The sequence below is a fragment of the Schistocerca serialis genome, chromosome 4 (genome assembly GCF_023864345.2).
Source record: "Schistocerca serialis cubense isolate TAMUIC-IGC-003099 chromosome 4, iqSchSeri2.2, whole genome shotgun sequence".
Classification (NCBI taxonomy): domain Eukaryota; kingdom Metazoa; phylum Arthropoda; class Insecta; order Orthoptera; family Acrididae; genus Schistocerca; species Schistocerca serialis.
The window spans coordinates 600788132-600806628 of NC_064641.1; the positions used below are offsets into that span (position 1 = coordinate 600788132).

Below are 18497 nucleotides of genomic sequence, written 5' to 3' on the forward strand. Positions count from 1 at the left end.
GTTAATTATTTCTTTCCACTGCATGGAGCTCAGCCATTGATGATAGCCATTTGTATCGCGTTTTTGTCTGTGTTTTCCTTAGAAACAAATCAAATGTTTGCTTGATGATGTCTAAATAGTGCACAATACGAAAGTAGAGTTTATAGAGTTTAATAAGCATTTCAAATACTTACTAGTTTGGTCTAACAATAAAAAGTCTCTATCAATTGTCTGCCGCCATCTTAACAATTATCTCAGCGGCAAATTCAAATTACGCAACTCTGCAGATATAAATGCCGAACGTAATACAAATGTGTAAAAATAAATGTGCACCGGTGGTCCCGAACTCATTTTAAAGAAAATGATTCGAATCAGATTAGTTCTTTAAAAACAGTGCTCATAGCACGATCCTTATAAGAAACTTTTCTAGCTGATGTATGGAGCCGAAATTAATTACGCACGAGTTGCGAAGAATATTGTTTCAAAAATGGTTCAAATGGCTCTGAGCACTATGGGACTTATCATCTATGGTCATCAGTCCCCTAGAACTTAGAACTACTTAAACCTAACTAACCTAAGGACATCACACAACACCCAGCCATCACGAGGCAGAGAAAATCCCTGACCCCGCCGGGAATCGAACCCGGGAACCCGTGCGTGGGAAGCGAGAACGCTACCGCACGACCACGAGATGCGGACAATATTGTTTCAGGTAACATACGTCAGTGTTGTGCGCGGCTGATATTCGGTGGTTTTAATGATCATTTTGCTGAAGATAACTATTTCCATCATAATCAATAGTTGTATAGAATCTGTTGTATGAACTGTGATTTAGTGACACTTACACAACTTACAGACAACACTTTAACACGACGTTAACTTGGAGTTCTTTAGCAACTTGACCAATTCTTTAGCCGGGAGAAAATTTATTTAGTAATTACTCAAAGTAATAAAATAAGATTATCATTTTCATTTACAAATTAGTTAAATACCAAACCACTGAATAAAACAGAGAACGACACACACGCTGCACTATTATAACAAATGTCTAGCATATTCCAACACACAAAAACTCTTTTATTGCTTTGTCGCCATTTCACCAAGGCACTGCACTCGTAATACCAACTGGAAAAGGGGGGAGGGGCCAGGGGGAGTGGCACAATGCACATACATCAATCAAATTTCCACATGTAACACTTTAGGACTTTAAAAGCGAATAAATCATTATCAGTAGCCGTGTATTTTACTTAGCTTTATATTCATATGTTTCAAAATGATATAGTTTTAATTTTTTTAAGTATAATTTGTCTGACAGACTTTAGAAATCATTTACTGGTGACTGTCAGTTGTCTGTGTAGAAAAATTATGTCTTAATGTAGGTCGTATACTCACTCTTATTCAGGTTGTTATTGAGAACACTTGTATCTGGACTATTCGCCATTGTATGGTGGTGTACTTGCGTGTGCGAGATTGTAATGAACGTAAATAATTAAAGTATTGGAAACGATTGACTAGTCGAAACAGAAAAGTGAATATATATTCAAAATATACGATAAAAGTATTCTGAAGCCGAGATCTGAAATAAAATAAGAAGAGAATTCTCCTTATTATACAATGGAGTACAATGGGTTGGTAACTTAAAACGGGAAGTTATACTACACTACTGACCATTAAAATTGCTACACCACGAATATGACGTGCTACAGGCGCGAAATTTAACTGACAGGAAGAAGATGCTGTGATATGCAAATGATCAGCTTTTCAGAGCATTCACACAAGGTTGGCGTCGGTGGCGACACCTACAACGTTCTGACATGAGAAAATTTCCAACCGATTTCTCATACACAAACAGCAGTTGACCGGTGTTTTGGTGAAACGTTGTTGCGATGCCTCGTGTAAGGAGGGGAAATGCGTACCACCACGTTTCCGACTTTGATAAAGGTCGGATTGTAGCCTACCGCGATTGCGGTTTATCGTATCGCGACATTGCTGCTCGCGTTGATCGAGATGCAATGACTGTTAGCAGAATATGGAACCGGTGGGTTCGGGAGGGTAATACGGAACGTCGTGCTGGATCCCAACGGCCTCGTATCACTAGCAGTCGAGATCACAGGCATCTTATCCGCATGGCTGTAACGGATCGTGCAGCCACTTCTCAATCCCTGAGTCAACAGATGGGGACGTTTGCAAGACAACAACCATCTGCACGAACAGTTCGACGAAGTTTGCAGCAGCATAGACTATCAGCTCGGAGACGATGGCTGCGGTTACCCTTGACGCTGCATCACAGACAGGAGCGCCTGCGATGGTGTACTCAACGACGAACCTGGATGCACGAATGGCAAAACGTCATTTTTTCGGATGAATCCAGGTTCTGTTTACAGCATCACGATGGTAGCATCTGTGTTTGGATACATCGCCGTGAACGCACAGTGGAAGCGTGTATTCGTCATCGCCATACTGGCGTATCACCCTGCGTGATGATATGGGGTGCCATTGGTTGCACGTCTCGGCCACCCCTTGTTCGCATTAACGGCACTTTGAAGAGTGGACGTTACATTTCTGATGTGTTACGACCCGTGGCTCTACCCGTCATTCGATCCCTACGAAACCCTACATTTCAGCAGGATAATACACTACCGCATGTTGCAGGTCCTGTACGGGCCTTTCTGGATGCAGAAAATGTTCGACTGCTACCCTGGCCAGCACATTTTCCAGATCTCTCCCCAATTGAAAACGTCTGGTCAATGGTGGCCGAGCAACAGGCTCGTCACAGTACGCCAGTCACTACTATTGATGAACTGTGGTATCGTGTTGAAGCTGGATGGGCAGCTGTACCTGTACACGCCACCAAGCTCTGTTTGACTCAATGCCCAGGCGTATCAAGGCCGTTATTACGGCCAGAGGTGGTTGTTCTGGGTGCTGATTTCTCAGGATCTATGAACCCAAATTGTGCGAAAATGTAATCACATATCAGTTCTAGTATAATGTATTTGTCTAATGAATACCCGTTTATCATCTGCATTTCATCTTGGTGTAGCAATTTTAATGGCCAGTAGTGTAATTAACAGGAAGAATTATCGCCAGCTCTTTGCAAACTTTTCTGAAGGGCTAGGGTCCACCCTTGCACATGTGCACATATAGCATCAGCACTGTTTTAAGGGCACGCCATATCACAATGCAGAAGCGCCAAAACACTGCTTTTGGTATTTAAAATACATCGTTTCTTGTTGAGACTGCGTCTTAAACAGTAAATCGAAGTTATACTTTGGGAAAATCGTTAACTGGTGAGTTTTTGATCAGCGTTTTATCTTATACTCATTAAGGTCGTTCAGGGCAATCATGAGTCACTTCATAAGAACACAGGATTCTCAGACGAGGCTGCAAATAACTCTGCACGCCAATATTGCGTTTGGGTACGTGGACATTTTACGGCGTTCTTTTGGTTGGTTGGTTGTTTTGGGAGAGGTGACCAAACAGCGAGGTCATCAGTCCCATCCGATTAGGGAAGGAAGGGGTAGGAAGTTGGCCATGCCATTTCAAAGGAACCATCCCGGCATCTGCGTGAAGCGATTTAGGGAAATCACGGAAAACCAAAATCAGGATGGCCAGACGAGGGATTGAACCGTCGTCCTCACGAATGAGAGTTCAATGTTCTAACCACTGCGCCACCTCGCTCTGTGTGTTGCTCTCAAGAATGAAAATTTAACAGCGTACCATTCTGTAAACTAATTTTTGAATTAGCTTTAGTGCAATTCCGGTAAAATGTAATCCATAGGTTCGGAGCCCGGTTGATGCTGGCGGTTGAAACGTGAAAATGAAATAGGTGGTAAGCGACTGTGGTATTTTCACATGGTTGTCAGACATCATTCCTTTCTTCTGCTGTTTTTCGGTTTTTCCGCAAGATTCTGACTTTTATTTTGCTTTAATTCCGCAGTTCCTCTTTTGATATAATTAAATCTCCAAACAGTTGCTTATGAAACAACTTTTGACGCATTGCCATACAGCTTCTCCATCTACATCTACATTTATATTCCGCAAGCCACCCAACGGTGTGTGGCGGAGGGCACTTTACGTGCCACTGTCATTACCTCGCTTTCCTGTTCCAGTCGCGTATGGTTCGCGGCAAGAACGACTGCCGGAAAGCCTCCGTGCGCGCTCGAATCTCTCTAATTTTACATTCGTGATCTCCTCGGGAGGTATAAGTAGGGGGAACCAATATATTCGATACCTCATCCAGAAACGCACCCTCTCGAAACCTGGACAGCAAGCTACACCGCGGTGCAGAGCGCCTCTCTTGCAGAGTCTGCCACTTGAGTTTGCTAAACATCTCCGTAACGTTATCACGCTTACCAAATAACCTTGTGACGAAACGCGTCGCTCTTCTTTGGATCTTCTCTATCTCCTCTGTCAACCCGACCTGGTACAGATCCCATACTGATGAGCAATACTCAAGTATAGATCGAACGAGCGTTTTGTAAGCCACCTCCTTTGTTGATGGGCTACATTTTCTAAGGACTCTCCCAATGAATCTCAACCTGGCACCCGCCTTACCAACAATTAATTTTATATGATCATTCCACTTCAAATCGTTCTGTACGCATACTCCCAGATATTTTACAGAAGTAACTGCTACTAGTATTTGTTCCGCTATCATTTAATCATACAATAATGAATCCTTCTTTCTATGTATTCGCAGTACATTACACTTGTCTATGTTAAGGGCCAGTTGCCACTCCCTGCACCAAGTGCCTATTTGCTGCAGACCTTCCTGCATTTCGCTGCAATTTTCTAATGCTGCAACTTCTCTGTATTCTACAACATCATCCGCGAAAAGCCGCACGGAACTTCCGACACTATCTACTAGGTCATTGATATATATTGTGAAAAGCAATGGTCCCATAACACTCCCCTGTGCCACGCCAGAGGTTACTTTGTCTGTAGACGTCTCTCCATTGAGAACGACATGCTGTGTTCTGTTTGCTAAAAACTCTTCAATCCAGCCACACAGCTGGTCTGATATTCCGTAGGCTCTCACTTTGTTTATCAGGCGACAGTCCGGAACTGTATCGAACGCCTTCCGAAGTCAAGGAAAATGGCATCTACCTGGGAGCCTGTATCAAATATTTTCTGGGTTTCATGAACAAATAAAGCGAGTTGGGTCTCACACGATCGCTGTTTCCGGAATCCATGTTGATTCCTACAGTGTAGATTCTGGGTTTCCAGAAATGACATGATACGCGAGCAAAAAACATGTTCAAAAATGCTACAACAGATCGATGTCAGAGATATAGGCCTATAGTTTTGCCCATCTGCTCGACGACCCTTCTTGAAAACTGTAATTACCTGTGCTCTTTTCCAATCATTTGGAACCTTCCGTTCCTCTAGAGACTTACGGTACGCTGCTGTTAGAAGGGGGGCAAGTTCTTTCTCGTACTCTGTGCAGAATCGAACTGGTATCCCGTCAGGTCCAGTGGACTTTCCTCTGTTGAGTGATTTCAGTTGCTTTTCTATTCCTTGGACACTTATTTCGATGTCAGTCATTTTTTCGTTCGTGCGAGGATTTAGAGAAGGAACTGCAGTGTGGTCTTCCTCTGTGAAACAGCTTTGGAAAAAGGTGTTTAGTGTTTCAGCTTTACACGTGTCATCCTCTGTTTCAATGCCATTATCATCCCATAGTGTCTAGATATCCTGTTTCGATCCACTTACTGATTTAATGTAAGACCAGAACTTCCTAGGATTTTCTGTCAAGTCGGTACATAGAATTTTACTTTCGAATTCACTGAACGCTTCACGCATAGCCCTCCTTACGCTAACTTTGACATATTTAGCTTCTGTTTGTCTGAGAGGTTTTTGTTGCGTTTAAATTTGCAGTGAAGCTCTCTCTGCTTTCGCAGTAGTTTCCTAACTTTGTTGTTGAACCACGGTGGGTTTTTTCCGTCGCTCACAGTTTTACTCGGCATGTACCTGTCTAAAACGCATTTCGCGATTGCCTTCAACTTTATCTATAAACACTCAACATTGTCAGTGTCGGAACAGAAATTTTGGTTTTGATATGTTAGGTAGTCCGAAATGTGCCTCCTTCTGTTACATCTGCCTAAACAATACATTATTGCACTGGGACGAAAAGTGGCAGGGGGGAGTGGATTGGTGGAGCGGGTTAGAGCGTCAGACACGCTACTTACAAGGGAACCTCCCCATCGCACCCCCCTCAGATTTAGTTATAAGTTGGCACAGTGGATAGGCCTTGAAAAACTGAACACAGATCAATTGAGAGAACAGGAAGAAGTTGTGTGGAACTGAGAAAAAATAAGCAAAATATACAAACTGAGTAGTTCATGGGAAGATAAATAACATCAAGGATGCTGGGACAGCAGGAGCTCCGTGGTCTCGTGGTAACGTGAGCAGCTGCGGAACGAAAGGACCTTGGTTCAAACTTCGATCGAGTGAAAACTTTAATTTTTTATTTCCAGTTTATGTGACAAACTCTTATGTTTTCATCGCTTTTTTGGGAGTAATTAACACATCCACAAGAAAACCTAAATCGGGCAAGGTAGAAGAATCTTTTTACCCATTCGCCAAGTGTACAAATTAGGTCGGTCGACAACATATTCCTGTCATGTGACGCACATGCCGTCACCAGTGTCGTATAGAATATATCAGATGTGTTTTCCTGTGGAGGAATCGGTTGACCTATGACCTTGCGATCAAATGTTTTCCGTTCCCATTGGAGAGGCACGTCCTTTCGTCTACTAATCGCACGGTTTTGCGATGCGGTCGCAAAACACAGACACTAAACTTTTTACAGTGAACAGAGACGTCAATGAACGAACGGACAGATAATAACTACGCAAAAATAAAGAAAGTAAAATTTTCGCTTGTGGGAAGATTTGAACCATGGCCCTCTGTCCTCTTCATCTGCAGCTGCTCACGCTACCACGAGACCACGGCGCTCCTGAACCCACGGACTCCGTTATGTTGAATATGTGACCCGTGGACTACTCAGTTTGTATATTTTGCTTATTTTTTCACAGTTACACACAACTTCTTCCTGTTTTCTCAATTGATCTGTGTTCGGTTTATCAAGGCCTATCCACTGTGCCAAGTTATAACTAAATCTGATGGGGGTGCGATGGGGAGGTTCCCTTGTTAGCCCAGGCGCAAAATTAGCTGGAGACGACTCTGTGTGTATCATTATGCACTGGATGTAGTCGCCTTTTTTTTCTGTAGATGCTGATATCACACTACCGGATAAGCTGACTGGGTTGGCGGCACTGACGATTGCGAAAGAAACGTGCTTCCCCGTTAATCTAGACGTAGTTGCTGTGCAGTGGCAGAGACGCGATAGCGTCACGTGATGGACTTGCGGCTAGGGGGACTCACGTCACACTTGTAGATGTGCAGGAGACTCCACGAGCTTTGGGTTATTGTGGAAGACGTGCAGAGCCTGTGCGACAAACGGTAAGTACGCGCTTAGCGGTGACGTCTTGACAATTATCTCGAATGAAAGGGTTGTTCTATAATGGTAACGGATACAATAAACAAGAGTAGAAAACAGTCACTCACAGTGAGTACTGTGTCGATCCTAATATTTCGTTACGCTTTTGCTGTGCTAATGCTTCTCCAGTTCATCTGGAGTGGTCACTTCGCGATTTTCTTGTTTTACTATGTTTGTATTTCATTACCCTGTATCGTATATATGGAGAACATTTACAGTACTCCTCCTCGCGCTCTTGAAGTTTTCATAGTTAGTGGTTATGTACTAAAACTCATGCAAATTTCTCAATTATATGGTGCAGCACACCCGAATAAACATTACTTTTTAGTCCCTTATGAGTAAATGTGTACTGAAACTAGAGTGAATGCTGGAACGATAGATTCTTATGGAACTGTAAATGGGTGATGCAATCCCAAACCAGGATTCATATATCATCACAACTGCGCCGCAAACATAGGCGCGGAAAAAGTTCTTACTCCGCACTTACTTTGAAGATGGTGAAGCGTCTTGTCAGATAGAAAGTACATTACCCATTCCTTCACCCCTAATGAGGCAGGCTGTAAGAAGTGCCACTAGACATGAAATATCATGGGTGGAATGGAGATGTTGGTGGAAATTTCAGCAACGTATCTGTCAGAGGCGAAGCTAATGAATTAACTGCGGGAAGGCTTACCTTCTATCTTTTTATACAGACGTGCATCAATTCTTCTTGGTAGTAAAGTTATCAATCAGTTTATCTTTAAATTTCTGATCACTTGTGAGTTATTTAACCAGTTTCTTTTCTATGGCTGTTATGCAGAGAGAACTTAAGCTATATTTGTCATTGAATTGCAAAGGCAATTTTAAATTCTTCTCTCAGAAGCTATAGTGACAGGCAATATAAGAATCAATTTGATAAGCTTTGTAACTTTGTTATAAATATTTTCAAGATCATTGCCCATAAAGAATTTAAGGTCTGCAAGTGGTAAGTTTTTATGTTTGTCAGTATAAATGTTTCCTAACTCATTTTCCAATAGATTTTCCAGTCGTTCTTTGTTGTATAATGGGTAAGTTGTATGAAAGCAATTTAGTTTTATTGCTGGAAAATTTGATCTATAATTTCAAAACTGGTTCTTATCAAGCCACTCCATAAACTGAATATTCTGAAGGTCTCCAAAACTCATTTCAATTTGCGCTATCATCTTATCTAAGATCTCATAAGATAACATTTTAAGGAACTGCAAGTCATATTCTCTAACACATATTTCACCGTGAAATTTATTGCTACAGCTCTTAATAGGTGAGCTCACAGTTTTTCTGATAGAATATCTTTTAACAAACAGATGTCTTCTTGATTTCAGCATTGCACATAGTATCATACGCAATTTTGTATTGAAGAAGTCCATAAAGATGGTCAACACACACTAATATTTCTGTGTAAAGGCAAAGCAAGAAAAGGAAATGAATTTTAGTAAGACTGCTAAGAAAACCACAAGCACTGTAGAACGACTCTGCATCTCAGTCCACATCAATTGCGGTCATACTCTGGAAAATGCTTTAAACTCATTGTATTTAAGATATATTGACAAAATAGCTCCTGAATTGAATTCCAGCATTTAGTACATGTTTTAGGCCATCTGAATCTTTTATTTTCTAAGAGTTGTGTTCTCTTTGTAGATTTTCTAAAAATGAATGGAATGCTACGAAGTTGCAAATGAAAAGCCTAACTGCGATGGATCGCAGAAAATGGAGAGGCAAAGGACCTGCTAATATAACAGAAAACTGATGATGATTATTAACAGCATTAGATTAGGTTTGCAAGTATAACAGTGCTAAAATATAGCTCGTGGATATTTTTGTGTAACAAAGTTATGGACACCACCATGTTTAACTGATATTACTGAGGCTACATCAAAGTTGGTTCATTATTTTTTAAGCAATGCCTCAGACATCAAGTACACTGAGTACAATTTCTGATAAAACATGAGCAATTTTATCACTAGAATATTCGTTTGTGACTTACAAGATATATCCAGGGTTTTATCTGCTTGCACTGCAACAAACTTGTATGATTCTAACTCTCTTTAATTCCATCACTAACGACATCGACTAAATCAATTCCTTTTGAACTGTGTTTTATGTTCCTTTGAACCCAGACGTGCTCCTGCAAGTGATCATGAATAAACTTCTGTCTAGACAAAAGTTCAAGTAATTCTAAGTAATTCTCTTGTTTCCAGAACTTTCATCGTCAGAGTGGTCTCTGAATGCGAACTTTCGCTTTCCCAAGATACAAACAATATCAATAAGTCTCTCGATTACGAATCTTTTTTTTTTTACAACCGCATTATATTTTATGAATAGAAGTTTGTCTCCTTCAGAAAATGAATGTTCAATTTCTCCATGACCCAAGAACTGAAAACTGCCGTGATTCTGAAGGTGCCTTCTTGAATGCTGTTGTTTCTCGACTTTTCTGCCAAAATGTTTTGTTACACATACTTCGAAAGAAGCTCACGTCTATTCTTTTTCTATTCCAGACGCATCAAACAAAATACAAGTATAACAATACAATTTGTTAGCAGAGCATCTTGTAAGCCGAGGATACTTTTTATTCCAAGAAAATTGAAATTTTCTGTTCTGTTTGCCATCAAATATTTTAATGTCTTCAGTGTAGTGTGAATAGCTTATCTTTGTAAGCGACTTGGTTTCGTAAGTTTAGCTCCAAAATGAGTTGTCATCTAATTCGCGAAATAAAGATATAACTGTTTCTTCGGCACTAACCGTAACATAATGAGTTAATCGCATGCACTCACGAATGGTACTACTAAACCTGGACTTACGCGCGCGGAATACAGTTTCGCAGCTCAAGCAAGCCTCAAGGCCACTCTCCCACAGCACACTTGACTACCGGCTGCCGCGTCAAAGCAAGATGCTGTTCCTAGAAGCCTCCAGTGAACCGTTAAAATTGGTTAGCCTGCATAAATCTGTGAACTGCCAACTTTTGGACGGATCGAATGTAAGTTTAGTAACGTACAAAACAAACTTAAATTGTTTTCAACGTCTTGTTATATTCTAGTTGTACTTTTTCTTCAAATTTTTGCATAGGCTAAGCCTCGAAAGCCTCTGAAGAGCTTCGTCACAGATATCTGTTTCTATAAAAGAATAGCTCTGATTTTATTTCGGGTGACTCGTGTTTTTGAATAAAATGTTAACACTAGGAATTAATCCTCTAGAATAATAGGTACGGGAAATAGGTACCAATACGATGAAAAGAGACTGAAAGGCGAAAAAAGTCGAACTAGAGAAAATACGTAGTCAAATAGTGATTGGTTTTCGGATATATTAGAAAGGGACTCATGTATTTTTCGTATTTCACAACATGGAAGCAAACGAATAATGGTAAAAATTTACGAACAGAATGGAATCAAATAACGTTTTGTACGTACCCGGCTGCTTCAGTTCCAGATTAATTCGCCGCCTCAAAACTGAAACTAATAATCGCCATGCTCTGTGGAAAAACGGACTCTACATCTGCATAGATTTTCTGCAAACCACTGCGAAGTGCAGGGCGAAGGGTACTTACCGTGTTCCCACATGATAGCGTTTCTTCCCGTTCCATTTGTGTATGAAATGAGGGAATTTCGTTGTCGGAAGAGATTCCACGCATGTCAGAATAGGATTACGTACGGATTTGCGTACGCTGTGTTCTAAATCATTTGAGTGAAGATTCTCTGAATGACAGAAGATCCTAAATTTAGTACTTTGGGATAAGGAGTTAACTGCCGAAAATGAAAACTTAGTTTTTTGTTAGTATAAACAACTCCTTCCATGTACCAGATTAGCAGCTAAAGCAACTGATCAAGGTAACCACCACCTTTCTTAATGTATGCATTAAAAGTTGATAAAGAAACGTTCTTAGTAATTGGACATGAACATGTCGTAAGTATCTTCATTACTTCAGACATGGATACTACACCACTCGAAAACGCCGTGAATGACAAAATAGCCGGCCGGAGTGGCAGAGCGGTTCTAGGCGCTACAGTCTGGTAAAGTTCTAAGTACTAGGGGACTGATGACCTCAGAAGTTAGGTCCCATAGTGCTCAGAGCCATTTGAATTTTTTTTTAATGACAAAATATATCGTAAGAATGGCACTGCAGTGATGTGATGGATAATCTACACTGACGTAAACAATCGCAACACCAAAAAATACTGTAGAGTAATGTCGCCTTTAAAGGAATTCTTGAGCAACAATCAACGCACCACATTCAGTCTCAAAGTAACTAACGCTCACAATGGTTAAAATGTGTATTTAATGCAAACATGATTTCCATCCTCATAGTGACACTATTAGCGTCACTTTCATGCGATTTGTGCTAAATTTCAATTGACATCGTCTTACAGATGTAGAAACACGCCAACCAATTTTCATTTATGTTGCACAGCTCCTTCTCGTCACTGCGATTTTTTTACGTCAGTGTTCAAAAAAATGGCTCTGAGCACTATGGGACTTAACTTCTGAGGTCATCAGACCCTAGAACTTAGAACTACTTAAACCCAATGACATCACACATATCCATGCGCACGGCAGGACTCGAACCTGCGACCGTAGCGGTCGCGCGGTTCCAGACTGTAGCGCCCACAACCGTTCGCCCACCGCGGCCGGCTCCGTCAGTGTATTATCAAAATTGAACGCTGGGTTCAAAATTTTTTTGCCCCATTGTCTGCACATGTTGTATATGATAGGATCGTGAAGTCTGGTTTACACAGGAGCGACCACAAGCGAACGAGAATTCTCTATGCTGTATGCGATAGCTGAGTGCGAGTGGACACTATTCGATCGGTTTCGGTTTCCATTAGATTGTGCTCACTCGTGTTCCGCTGGTATACTGATTTCATAATAAGAATAAACATGATGTAAATGAACACAAAGACGATAATTGGTCAACTGCCGCAGTACACGTACGCTGGTATTACCACGCTCTTGAAAGTAGATCACAATAATGTTTTAGGTAGCTTATTAGTAAATTAAGGTAAATGAAAAGTTAAGATGTTCTAATTTGTTAACAGCCATCAACGTTTTTCATAATCATGTTTCAGCTATGTAGTTTTCATTTAAAAAATCGCAGTCCCTGTACCGTTGTGCTCCGATTGTAGAGCTGTTAATATTCCGTGTGAAAATGGTTGACGCTGCTTCTCGCCCCGTAGTGAAACACGCTTGTGGAGCACCATTAAAAAGTGGCGAGAAACAGCTTGTTCTAAACTTTTTCCACAAGTTTCCGGAAAAAATCGGCGTTGAAATTTTATGCGGATCTGTGTTTACTACATTTAAAGTTTTCTTTCTTTTTAAGAAAAAACGCTATGCTTAGCTGCATCAGTAGCGCTGAAGAAACAGCCGTCAGTGGCGGACCTGCGCGGACGTGCTTTTACGTGCCGTTCGCGGAGTCGTGTAAGCACGAAGTTGTTTACTACGCCGTCGCCGCTAGTTCAGAGTCCATCACAGCCGACATAACGTGGCACACTCATATAGACAAACCACTATAAAGTTCTATGTACTCATATGGATATGGTGTCTGTTCTTTCGGAACCATATCCATATGCTGTATGCGATAGCTGAGTGCAAGTGGGCACTATTCGATCGGTTTCGGTTTCCATTCGATTGTGCTCGCTCGTGTTCCGCTGGTATACTGATTTCATAATAAGAATAAACATGATGTAAATGAACACAAAGACGATAATTGGTCAACTGCCGCAGTACACGTACACTGGTATGGCCACGCTCTTGAAAGTAGATCACAATAATGTTTTAGGTATCTTATTAGTAAATTAAGGTAAATGAAAAGTTTAGATGTTCTAATTTGTTAACAGCCATCAACTTTTTTCATAATCGTGTTTCAGCTATATAGTTCTGGCGACACCGGTCATGACCTTCTTCCATGCGGATGCACACAAATTGCCCGGACTCTTACCGGACTTGGTAAGAATGTCTTCCACGAGTAATGACTGTTTGGGCTGGGACACTACGAATGTAGCGTGTAGACAAATAAGGTGAGAATGTGGGTCTCGCGGAAGGCATGCGCGAGATAGTCCCTGTAGTGGCGCTATCCTCTGTGCCATCGATGGCACAGATGGATAGAGCGTCTGCCATGTAAGCAGGAGATCCCGGGTTTGAGTCCCGGTGGGGGCACAGATTTTCATATACATCAACGCCCGTTAGCAAAAAATGGTTAAAATGGCTCTGAGCACTATGCGACTTAACATCTGAGGTCATCAGTCGCCTAGAACTTAGACCTAATTAAACCTAACTAACTAAGGACATCACACACATCCATACCCGAGGCAGGATTCGAACCTGCGACCGTAGCGGTCGCCCGGTTTCAGACTGTAGCGCCTAGAACCGCACGGCCAGTCCGGCCGGACGCCCGTTAGCAGCTGAAGGTATTAATGTAATTCTAATTTCACTATAAAGATCAGTTTTCAGCTCGATTATGCACAGTCGCGAGTTTTCAAAGCTGAATGTTTTATATGTGACGACGTTAAAATTGATCCACAGAACATAATAAGCGTTCACCACTCTGTTACGAATAATGTCGTCTACGCGAAAATGTAAACAACACTCCGATGGCCATATGGGTAGTCTGTCGATCACGGGGGACTCAGCTACCGTACGCTACTTGTTTTCGATCTCCCTTTTGAAGTTCCACCGGACGTCGCTACTGCGGCTTTCCAAAAATGGTTCAAATGGCTCTGAGCACTATGGGACTTAACAGCTGTGGTCATCAGTCCCCTAGAACTTAGAACTACTTAAACCTAACTAACCTAAGGACATCACACACATCCATGCCCGAGACAGGATTCGAACCTGCGACCGTAGCAGTCGCGCGGTTCCGGACTGCGCGCCTAGAACCGCGAGACCACCGTGGCCGGCTGCGGCTTTCCAATCTTACGGCGATGCGGCTTTCCAGTCTTACGGCGAAGTGGTCAGCCACGTGGCCTAAGAATGGACTACTTCTACTACGTACCGGGTCGTTAAAGGGGTTCGACGGACTAGAACTGAAATGACGAAACAAGTGCCCTTATACTTCATCACTGGCGGCTGTAGGACGATTATTATGTACGACGGACAGCCATGAAGGACGTGTTAGGTCGACGTGTCTAGAACGGCAATTAACTCAAATTCCGAAAGGTGAAGCTGCGGCTCGCCCTACGATCAAGACCCTTCCCCTCAATTATGCAGAGGATGAACAGGCGGCTGCCCCATACGAAGTCGACCACACTCGTCAAACAGACGCTCCTGACGGGACGGACATGGTGGAGTTAGAATTATTGGACCCATCCGCTACGACGGAGCCCCGTTCAGGAGACAATCAACGGCTGGCCTTGTAGGACAGTACGGATGAGAAGATGGACATGACGCACAGGTCGTGCTGATTGCAGCCTTTCTTCCTGATAACAGGGCATTCGAAGAGACCCACCCCCATTCGGATTCCGAAACACACGTTCACAAACAGCGTTCCCCACAAAAGCACAAGAAACGGCCGCGTGCTCCGTCCGAGGACTGCCTCCTGAACGTCTGAAAAGGATTGTGAACAGTCTCTCACAGGCAGCAGTGACGCTGTACTTCTAGAGGAAGGAATACTGCTGGACGATATCCTCTCCGTGGGGCTCGTGGAATGGTACTCACAGTGCTGGGTATAAGGCTTATCAACATCGACTGCATCTTCTGGCACGGACAGACGTCGCAATCGTTCACGTGTCTTTCCAGAAACAGTCGCGCCGCTCGTACGACACCACCATGACCATTTAAAGTTTGGTGTGCAAATATATATATATATATATAGTTACAAAAAGGTACGGCCAAACTTTCAGGAAACATTCCTTACACACAAAGAAAGAAAATATGTTATGTGGACATGTGTCCGGAGACGCTTACTTTCCATGTTAGAGCTCATTTTATTACATCTCTTCAAATCACATTAATCATGGAATGGAAACACACAGCAACAGAACGTACCAGCGTGACCTCAAACACTTTGTTACAGGAAATGTTCAAAATGTCCTCCGTTAGCGAGGGTACATGCATCCACCCTCCGTCGCATGGAATCCCTGATGCGCTGATGCAGCCCTGGAGAATGGCGTATTGTATCACAGCCGTCCACAATTCGAACACGAAGAGTCTCTACATTTGGTACCGGGGCTGCGTAGACAAGGGCTTTCAAATGCCCCCATAAATGAAAGTCAAGAGGATTGAGGTCAGGAGAACGTGGAGGCCATGGAATTGGTCCGCCTCTACCAATCCATCGGTCACCGAATCTGTTATTGAGAAGCGTACGAACACTTTGACTGAAATGTGCAGGAGCTCCATCGTGCAGGAACCACATGTTGTGTCGTACTTGTAAAGGCACATGTACTAGCAGCACAGGTAGAGTATCCCGTATGAAATCATAATAACGTGCTCCATTGAGCGTAGGTGGAAGAACATGGGGCTCAATCAAGACATCACCAACAATGCCTGCCCAAACGTTCACAGAAAATCTGTGTTAATGACGTGATTACACAATTGCGTGCGCATTCTCGTCAGCCCACACATGTTGATTGTGAAAATTTACAATTTGATCACGTTGGAATGAAGCCTCATCCTTAAAGAGAACATTTGCACTGAAATGAGGATTGACACATTGTTGGGTGAACCGTTCGCAAAAGTGTACCCGTGGAGGCCAATCAGCTGCTGATAGTGTCTGCTCACGCTGTACATGGTACGGAAACAACTGGTTCTCCTGTAGCACTCTCCATACAGTGACGTGGTCAACGATACCTTGTACAGCAGCAACTTCTCTGATGCTGACATTAGGGTTATCGACAACTGCACGAAGAATTGCTCGTCCATTGCAGGTGTCCTCGTCGTTCTAGGTCTTCCCCAGTCGCGAGTCATAGGCTGGAATGTTCCGTGCTCCTAAGACGCCGATAAATTGCTTCGAACGTCTTCCTGTCGGGACACCTTCGTTCTGGAAATCTGTCTCGATACAAACGTACCGCGCCACGGCTATTGCCCCATGCTAATCCATACATCAAATGGGCATCTGCCAACTCCGCATTTGTAAACATTGCACTGGCTGCAAAACCACGTTCTTGAGGAACACTAACCTGTTGATGCTACGTACTGATGTGCTTGATGCTAGTACTGTAGAGCAATGAGTCGCATGTCAACACAAGCACCGAAGTCAACATTACCTTCCTTCAATTGGGCCAACTGGCGGTGAATCGTGGAAGTAAAGTACATACTGACGAAGCTAAAATGAGCTCTAACATGGAAATTAAGCGTTTCCGGACACACGTCCACATAACATCTTTTCTTTATTTGTGTGTGAGGAATGTTTCTTGAAAGTTTGGCCGTACCTTTTTGTAACACCATATATATACAGGGTGAGTCACCTAACATTACCGCTGGATATATTTCGTAAACCACATCAAATATTGACGAATCGATTCCACAGACCGAACGTGAGGAGAGGGGCTAGTGTAATTGGTTAATACAAACCATAAAAAAATGCACGGAAGTATGGTTTTTAACACAAACCTACGTTTTTTTTAAATGGAACCCCGTTAGTTTTGTCAGTACATCTGAACATATAAACAAATACGTAATCAGTGCCGTTTGTTGCATTGTAAAATATTAATTACATCCGGAGATATTGTAACCTAAAGTTGACGCTTGAGTACCACTTCTCCGCTGTTCGATCGTGTGTATCGGAGAGCACCGAATTACGTAGGGATCCAAAGGGAACGGTGATGGACCTTAGGTACAGAAGAGACTGGAACAGCACATTACGTCCACATGCTAACACCTTTTTATTGGTCTTTTTCACTGACGCACATGTACATTACCATGAGAGGTGAAGTAACCGTACACACGTGGTTTCCGTTTTCAATTACGAAGTGGAATAGAGTGTGTCCCAACATGTCAGGCCAATAGATGTTCAATGTGGTGGCCATCATTTGCTGCACACAATTGCAATCTCTGGCGTAATGAATGTCGTACACGCCGCAGTACATCTGGTGTAATGTCGCCGCAGGCTGCCACAATACGTTGTTTCATATCCTCTGGGGTTGTAGGCACATCACGGTACACATTCTCCTTTAACGTACCCCACAGAAAGAAGTCCAGAGGTGTAAGATCAGGAGAACGGGCTGGCCAATTTATGCGTCCTCCACGTCCTATGAAACGCCCGTCGAACATCCTGTCGAGGGTCAGCCTAGTGTTAATTGCGGAATGTGCAGGTGCACCATCATGCTGATACCACATACGTCGAGGCGTTTCCAGTGGGACACACTCTATTCCACTTCGTAATTGAAAACGGAAACCACGTGTGTACGTTTACCTCACCCCTCATGGTAATGTACATGTGCGTCAGTGAAAAAGACCAATAAAAAGGTGTTAGCATGTGGACGTAATGTGCTGTTCCAGTCTCTTCTGTACCTAAGGTCCATCACAGTTCCCTTTGAATCCCTACGTAATTCGGTGCTCTCCGATACACACGATCGAACAGCGGAGGAGTGGTACTCAAGCGTCAACTTTAGGTTACAATATCTCCGGATGTAATTAACATTTTACAATGCAACAAACGGCACTGATTACGTATTTGTTTATATGTTCAGATGTGCTAACAAAACTGACGGGGTTCCATTTAAAAAGACGTAGGTTTGTGTTAAAAAAACATACTTCCGTGCCGGCCGCGGTGGTCTCGCGGTTAAGGCGCTCAGTCCGGAACCGCGCGACTGCTACGGTCGCAGGTTCGAATCCTGCCTCGGGCATGGATGTGTGTGATGTCCTTAGATTAGTTAGGTTTAAGTAGTTCTAAGTTCTAGGGGACTGATGACCACAGAAGTTAAGTCCCATAGTCCTCAGAGCCATTTGAACCATACTTCCGTGCATTTTTTTTATGGTTTGTATTAACCAATTACACTAGCCCCTCTCCTCACGTTCGGTCTGTGGAATCGATTCATCAGTATTTGATGTGGTTTACGAAATATATCCAGTGGTAACG

The 18497-nt window shown here is 42.7% G+C and overlaps 1 protein-coding gene across 1 annotated transcript in view; it reads left to right on the top strand.

Moving 5' to 3' along the window:
• The first annotated feature begins 7285 nt into the window (after positions 1–7285).
• LOC126475380 (cyclic GMP-AMP synthase-like receptor) overlaps positions 7286–18497 on the top strand; it is a 268982-nt gene continuing 257770 nt past the window's right edge. The window contains exon 1 of the mRNA XM_050103204.1: positions 7286–7440. The gene's annotated coding sequence lies outside the window, so the exon portion shown is untranslated. The remainder of the gene's footprint in view (positions 7441–18497) is intronic.